Source organism: Triticum urartu, chromosome 6, assembly GCF_003073215.2.
Source record: "Triticum urartu cultivar G1812 chromosome 6, Tu2.1, whole genome shotgun sequence".
Lineage (NCBI taxonomy): Eukaryota > Viridiplantae > Streptophyta > Magnoliopsida > Poales > Poaceae > Triticum > Triticum urartu.
This window is the reverse complement of record NC_053027.1, coordinates 534,817,918-534,826,217: the sequence shown is the minus strand read 5'-3', so window position 1 is coordinate 534,826,217 and position 8,300 is coordinate 534,817,918. Positions and strand designations below refer to the sequence as shown.

At 45.4% G+C, this 8,300-nt stretch overlaps 1 pseudogene; it reads right to left on the bottom strand.

Moving 5' to 3' along the window:
* Nucleotides 1-723: 723 nt before the first annotated feature.
* LOC125514989 lies at nt 724-7,752 on the bottom strand (annotated as a pseudogene).
* Nucleotides 7,753-8,300: the final 548 nt, after the last annotated feature.

Genomic DNA, 8,300 nt, shown 5'->3' with positions numbered 1-8,300 from the left:
TTGATTGTAAGTGTGTTTGAGGTCTTGCTTGTTGGGTGTGAGTGCGATTTAAGGCCTTGTTGTGGCTTCTTTTTTCCTCATTTCTAATATTATCTAAGAAGGAATGAGAAGTGTAAGATTGATGAGACCTGGGGCATGGTGCACCAGTTTTACCGCCTCTGGATTATGGCTTTTGGAGTGTGAGAGATATGAAAAGTTGGTGTTGTCTTTCTTGCCGGGGTTGTGATTTTTGAAGCCTGGATCGTTCTAAACCGTTCAGTAGTTACTGGCCTTGGCTTGTAGTAGCCCGTGCGCAAGGCCGGAGGCAGCCGGAGACCGCCGTCCATGTCTTCGAGGGGCGCAACACGTCCCACCGCGCTGCCCATGCCGGCCGCGACAGTCCACAGGCACGCAAGCCATGACCAGACCAAATTGAATGGCACTCTCAAAGGTGACAAACTGTCGACAGATTCACTACACGTGGCACGGCATCGCACCTGATGGTCTCTCCCAGGCTGCAACCACCATGCATATATACACATCGTCTGTCACCAACAAGAGCTAATCCAACAGCCAACTCATGCACTGGAGGAAATCTAACAACCATACTTTCAGAGCCCAGCAATGCAGATGAACTGACCATCGTCAATCCCCACAGGCAAACTGATACGACGACGCAGATCCTACAAAAAAAAGGCAATTGCGATCGCACACTGAGATTCAGTGCCCCTAACAATCAAGTTCTGCTAATTACTAGTGGTACTATGAAAGATGAGACCAATCAAACCTAATGCGTTCCTCAGCAACAAGGTTCAGAAAAGAAGGGAGCATGCACGGGGGGAGAGAAAAAAAGCAAAATAATGATGTCTACTCTACGGGTGTGACACCCTATTCACATTATCCCTAGGAGCATTATTACAGCATTTACCATGTCATTAGCCTGGCTATTGGCTGGCCGGCGGATTCCCCTTGCTAGCCCCATTCACCGCTGGGTTATGTTGACGAATGGCTGGTGGTGTTCCCATGCCGGTAAGCAAGTTCCTGGCTGGTGTTGCTCCGGTGACAGGAGCCGCATTCCTAGCTGGTGGTGTTCCTGTGCCGGTGAGCAAGTTCCTGGCCTGTGGCGTTCCGGTGCCAGTAAGCGAGTTCCTGGCTGCTGTTCCAGTGCCAGGAGCCGTGTTCCTGACTGCAGGTGTTCCAGTGCCGGGAGCCATGTTCCTGACTGGTGGGTGTTCCAGTGCCGGGAGCCGTGTTCCTGACTGGTGGTGTTCCAGTGCCGGGAGCCGTGTTCCTGACTGGTGGTGTTCCAGTGCCAGGAGCCGTGTTCCTGACTGGTGGTGTTCCAGTGCCAGGAGCTGTGTTCCTGGCTGGTGTTCCACTGGCAGGAGCCGCATTTTTAGCCGGTGTTCCGGTGGCAGGAGCCGCACTTTTAGCTGGTGTTCCGGTGGCGGGAGCCGCATTCCTGGCTGGTGCTCCAACGCCGGCAGCCACATTCCTGGCTGGTGTTCCGGTGCCGGCAGCCGCATTCCTGGCCATTGCGCTACTATTTGAGTTCATAGCATGCTGCTTCTGAGCCATAATTTCTTGGCACCTATTTTGTTTGCCTGTGGTGCCTGGACCAGCTGGCTTCCGATATATTGCTTTACTCAGCACACCAGCATTGCCTGTGCCAACAAGGCCACTAGAGGCGACAGTTGATGCAAGCGTCGCCCCATGTGAAGGTAGAGCTTTGGTCTTCTTCATGGTTACTGGTGCTCTAAACACAGGGATGCTTTTCCCAACTGTGGGTAGCTGCTTCTTCTTCTGGCTGGCAGTAGCTCCTTGAGCTCCAGGAGCAATTTTGACACCTTTGCTTTTATCAGAATAATCTGTAGTCAAGCATCCTTGGGCAACAAAGCGATCGAACTCCAGCATGTCAGCATCCTTGGGATCTATCATCTCCTCGGCTTTGGGATCTACCATCTCTGGCTGCCTCACCGTCTCTGGCTGCTTCACCATCTCTGGCTGCCTCACCGTCTCTGTCTGCCTCACCATCTCTGGCTGACTCACCGTCTCTGTCTGCCTCACCATCTCTGGCTGCCTCACTGTCTCTGGCTGCCTCACCATCTCTGGCTGCTTCACTGTCTCTGGCTGCTTCACGTCTTCAGGAAACAAGTCCTCCATCGTGACTACACAAAATGTTGAGTCATCATCAATCTCCATATTGTCGCATGGGCCAGGCACTGGTGTGGTGCTCAATGTTCTATCAGGTTCCAACAAATGTGCACTAGCAGATTGTTCCGGGGGATTAACTCCTGCAACTTCTGGTACAACATTAACTTGCTCGGTTGACTGTGTTATCAAAACCGTAGGAGATTGTGTAGGGGCACTGCAGTTTGGAAGTTCTGGGTGTTGAGCACCGCCAGTCTGTGTTCCAGGCTCACCAGCCATGGTGGAGGCTTTAGAGCTTGTAGAAGTTTTTGAAGACCCTTTTCCTCGAGATCTTATGTGCACAGCTTGCGGGGATTGTGCAGCTTTCAATAAATTGGTGGCGATGCTTGCTGTGGCGATTCGTCCACCGGCAGCAATAGCTGCAGCTTGTATAGAGGAAGGAGCATTTGTAGGATTTGCTTGTGCAGTTTGCTTCTTAGAGCTATTCCGTGACTTGATTGAAGCATTTGACACTTTTGAGGGCGCAGCTTGAGAAGGAACTTGTTGCGCCCGAGGAGGTTGAACCTGCACTTGTGCTGACACAGGCCCAGGGGCTGCACTTGGCACTGGTACTGGCAACGAGAATGATGAAGAGGGTGTTGCAGATTTTAACTCAGGTGCCGCAGCACCAAATACTGGAGCAGGATGTTGAGTGCTTTGTTGTGAAGCTCCTGCATGAAAAAGCTTCAATGAGCACCAAAAGGCTAGCACAAGGCACTCCAAAGATGCCAGAATGGATTTACATCTCAGATACGCAACGAAGCTATAGAACAATGTTTGACTTGTTGACACTTCGGTAAAGAAGCATTATTCTAAATGAGAGAGCTGTCTGTACTGACAATTTATAAGATTTTTATAAATACCTGATCTTAATGTAGACAATCCACCAGGCTTCCCCATAGGCATATCAAGAGCCATAAAGAATGCCTTTTGAGTAGCTTTCATATCATATCCCCCGGTGACTGGTTTAGCTTTAGCAGGCTTGGTTGTTGCTTGACGCCTGCTAATTACTGCCCATCTCTGAAAAGAACAGCACACATTACCTAATTACACTACAGAGAAATATGTACACGGAGAGACATGGATATCCCATAAAGCTAATCATTATACTATGCATCAGTTATATGCGAATGAGAACTAAACAAACAGACCCAGTAAGGTTGAGATGGAACTTTATCTAGGCACAGATCACAAGCAAAGCAACATAACTACTGCAGCAAGAGGCACATGTATTTGCCTACTTACCTTAGAATATTTGCAAAGCATGTTACCAAGTTATTACAAGTCGGGAAAACTTAAGGTAAACTGAATGGATGTAAACAATGATGAACTGCAGGACAATAATAGATGCTACTCCCTCCGTCCCAAAATATAAGAACGTTTCTAACACTAGCATAGTGTCAAAAACGTTCTTATATTCTGGGACAGAGGAAGTAGTATGCATTTTACAAGGTGACCATAGAGTTACCTGAGACAATTGACCATAAGTTCTTGTGCTATCGAAGTTATATTTACGCAGAATGTCCAGCCAATTTCCTTCACCACACTTATGTACACCAGCCATTAACTCTGCATCCTCATCCTTAGTCCATGCTTTAGTCTTCTTTGTCTTTTTATTATGAGGTCCATTCCCATCAAAAGAATCAGGAGATAACCCTGTATGGGGTGCCTGCTTTGAGTTGGAAACTGGACCTGTACCATTTGTTAGACGATGGCTCTGAGCAAGCTGTTTGTCAGATGAAACACGTGGTATCTTTTCATTTGGAGTGTTTAGCAGAGGAACATCTGAGTTAGCACGATGACTAGAACCTTGCTCGCGTGAAGGTCCATACATCAAGATCTGCAATTTATATGATAGGATCAAGTACATTGTGCATATCTAAGATAACAAGAAATGAAGTGCAAATATGCAACAGAGCAAATAGTACATGGCATGACTGCATTACACTCAACATAGTTAGTAATCAATACGAAATTGCTAATAAAACTAGAGATTTGCCTTTTCCATAAATGATGACTATTTTACGTAAGTGAAATGGAAGCTGACATAAGAACTGTTTTTATAGACTAATATGCCAGTGATAGAAGGATGACATTTTGGGTGTAGAGTGTAGACATGGTCCCCAAATACAACTGTGAGTATACTTGATTTCAATTGCAATAAGAATTAAAAAACTTTCATAACTAAAAGCATTTTTTGAGAAAAAATCTATGATTATTATTTTTATCTGTCTAATTTAATATCCCAAAAGATATTCACTGCCAAAGATTACAAGGTTGACTGTACATATCATGTACTGCCACTCTTTCGTCACTAGAGGGGGCAAACATGATAGCTACCCTTTTCTAACTGGAGGGTGTGAACATTATGACACTTTAATTTTTGTCTTTCTGCATATAAAGGTAGAGATTGAGGTGCACATTCCGGTCCCTGCGGTACCTTAAGGGGGCATTTGGTTCTAAGAAAACCAGATTGAAAGGAATGTGTGAATTACTAGGAATATTACCATGGTAATGAGATAATTGGGAATATGACATTACCCTTAAAGTTTTCCAACGGATACAAAATAGAGTTGTTTTGGTCATTTGGTGCAATATAACCTGTTAATGAGACAATGTATTGTAGATTAATACTGATGTATTTCAAAGACTTGTTTTATTTCTTTATGTCCCTTTCTGACATAGACTTTCAGATTGTCGATTAGTAAGATCTAACTCTTTCTCACAGCAGAGTATTCAAATGGAACTGCTTTTTCGGCTAGTATTTTTTATAACAACACACTTCTTAGACCGAACTACTTATCATTGCAAGGCCACTAGGTTTGACTTTAGAAAGTTTTATTCGGCTAGGAAGCTGTTCTTTCACTGCTGATGAGGCTGCTTTTAGCATAAATAAGGGCACGCTGTGAAAGAATCTGTATCTTACTAACTTATACAGAATAAAGTCCAAATTAGGGCACAAGGGTTATTATCAATCTTCAACGAAAACTGGAGCTAGTGTTAATAAGAAAGTACAATTTCAACAAAACAAGTAACTGTATGTTTAATTTAACAATGCAAATGCAAGAAGGAATTGGTTGCACACCATGTCAAGGTCGCATTGTGAAATAGCAGGACATGATGGATTGAATTGTCCCAAGACCATTAGTTGGATGAGTTTTAATTAGTACATAGGCATGGCATGGATATACAGTATGATTGAAGCCCTAAATGGGATGGACACAAAGCGCTTCACAAGATTAGTACAATTCGATCACTATGTTTGAATCAAACTAATATCTAAAGTCTAGCGTTTTTTAGGACGAGATAGCCACCTGTTTCAAAAGGAATCCATAGGTCCCAAACAACTGGAATCCTATCATAGTAATCTACTCCCTCCATCCGGGTTTATTAGGCCTAAAGACAACTTCTCTTAGACCAAGACACATAGTAATTTGCTCACATTAATTCTTCCATTTCACTCCCAATGCACTCTCTCACATGCATGCAGCCAATGAAAAAGCACACATGAAGTGTATTAACTTTTCAGCCATGGCACCAACAACAATAGCTTTCAATACAACCAATGAAATGGTTGCATGCATGCACCTTTCCAACGTGGGGCCTTATAAAAGGGGACATGCTTGTGATGCTGAGAGGCCTAATAAACCCAGACGGAGGGAGTAGTCTCTAACAAACATTCCAAGTGGTTATGCCAAATGCAGGAATCTAACCAGATTGCCCCGCGATTCTACTAATCTTCACAAGATTCCTGCAACCAAACACAGCCTAAAACTGAGTTAAACCCAGACGGAGGGAGTAGTCTCTAACAAACATTCCAAGTGGTTATGCCAAATGCAGGAATCTAACCAGATTGCCCCGCGATTCTACTAATCTTCACAAGATTCCTGCAACCAAACACAGCCTAAAACTGAGTTAAACCCAGACGGAGGGAGTAGTCTCTAACAAACATTCCAAGTGGTTATGCCAAATGCAGGAATCTAACCAGATTGCCCCGCGATTCTACTAATCTTCACAAGATTCCTGCAACCAAACACAGCCTAAAACTGAGTTACCGCAGGTCCTGAGCAGCTCAGCTCACCACATTAAGCTCCCTTTGCAGCAAAACTCCTGGCAGCATTCTGGCTGTTTGGTTGTGGTCAAAGCACCATGAGTGCCGGTCAGCAACGAGCTGGGTTGCTCCGGACCCATGAAGACTCACCTAAAATATTATAAGGACCGGAATCTGCACTTTCATATATTTAGGACTAATTTAACAGCACCTCAATACTTTTAGGAGGGCAGATGCACTTTACTCAGTACTGAATATGTCACAGTTACACGCTTACTACATGAAGCTCCTAGTGCACAACAGCATTACTAGGAAGTAAATCCAAGTAGGTCACACCTTGCAACTCCTTTGTATAAGAAGATAACAAAGGATCTATATGGACAAGCCAATAATTATGTAGCATACATAGCACGACATTGGATACTGATTTGTGGTACAACAGGACACAATGACCTTAAGCAGATGCCAAACAAAACTTTGTGCACATCTCGCACTCGATTCCGGATGTGCTTGATCAAAGAATCAAATAAACGAAAAAAATATGTAATTACTAAATACACTGATGGTGTTTAAGTTCATATGTCCGGGATTATGGGTTCCTAATGAGCACAGATAAACAAGGCAAAGGGGTGAAACAGAAAATTAGGCTTTTGGCATCCTCAATCGAGAAGGAGCATCTGATAGGCAAATGAAACGTATCGGCTACAGTACAGATAGAAATGCTTCTGACAAAAACAAAATGCGGTACCTTGGCGAACCGTGAGGCCTCAGCTGCGGCTTCGTTGCTCGGCTTAGGAGATGGTTCAATCTCACACTCCAAGTCGCTCTCATCACCCTGCCATGATCAATCAGGGCAACATAAGCACCACAAATACCGTTAGGAAAAGATAAGGCAACAGTAGAACAAACTGAATTTCTTCTATACACCAACCTCTTAATAAGATCTAACAGCTCCTGACACGACACTACTGGCTAGAAGACACAAATTGAAGCTAGCCGAAATTAAACTGACAGGATAATCCATCCAAGAGTACAAACCAGCGGCTGGGGGCTGCCGTCCTCGACGTTCTCGACGAAGTCGTGCCCGTAGGCGATGTAGCGCCAGAGCATCTGGTACTCGCGGGCGGAGGTGATCCCCGTGGCCGTCTTGGCCACCAGCGCCCGCCAGTCGATGCTCCTCCGCTGCGCGTGCTGCGTCACCTCCTGCAGCGCCGTCAGGATCGTCGCCGGCGAGTACCTGCGGGGAGATTCAGCGGCGCGTCAAAACCCTAGCTAGGGCGGGCCGGGGGGAAGCGGCGAGCCGGCGCGAAGGGCGAGGAGAGGGACCGACTTGTGGAGGATGAGGTACAGGTCGTCCTCGGATAACTGTCGCTTCCCCGCCGCCGCCAGCGCCGCCGCCGCCGCCGACGCCATCTCGAAGCTTGTTGACTCGTCGGCGCCTCAGCGGTTGGCCGGGGAAAGACTGCAACAGGATCAGCTCGGCCGTGGTCCGTGGGCCGTTAGATCAGATGGATCGCCCAAGGCTAGCCACGCCGGAGCTCGGGGAGGCTCTGTAAAATTCGCAAAAACCACCCCGATTACTAATAGCTCTATGAGAAAGGCCCCGCCAGCTCTCGTGGCTGACCAAAATCATCCGTCGGAGATCCAACCCCCATTCGTTTTTTTTTCTATTTTTCACCCTATATAAAAGTCTGCTTCTATTGTAGTCTTGCACTCTTGCTATTCATCTTTTGTTGCTGTAATTTTCTCTTTATTATTAATATTCTACCATTGTTAAAAAGTTGGTAAGCTTTGCCTCACCTTCCTAGCTTGGAGGTGCCAGCCCAAAAATGGATGTTGACCAAGAGTTGGGTGTTCATTTGGATAGCCACCGATAATTTGGCTCCCAAACTGAATCGAAAAACCCTCCTAGCTGCTTGCGATTGTAATGGCATCCCTAATGAAATTAACCTCATACACAAACACATAGCTCAAATGAAACTGTGAGTTTGGATTAGTTCATAAATAATTATATTTTTTCTGGTTGTACATAAATCATGAAAACATGGTATAACAATAGCTATAGTCAAGAACACAATCA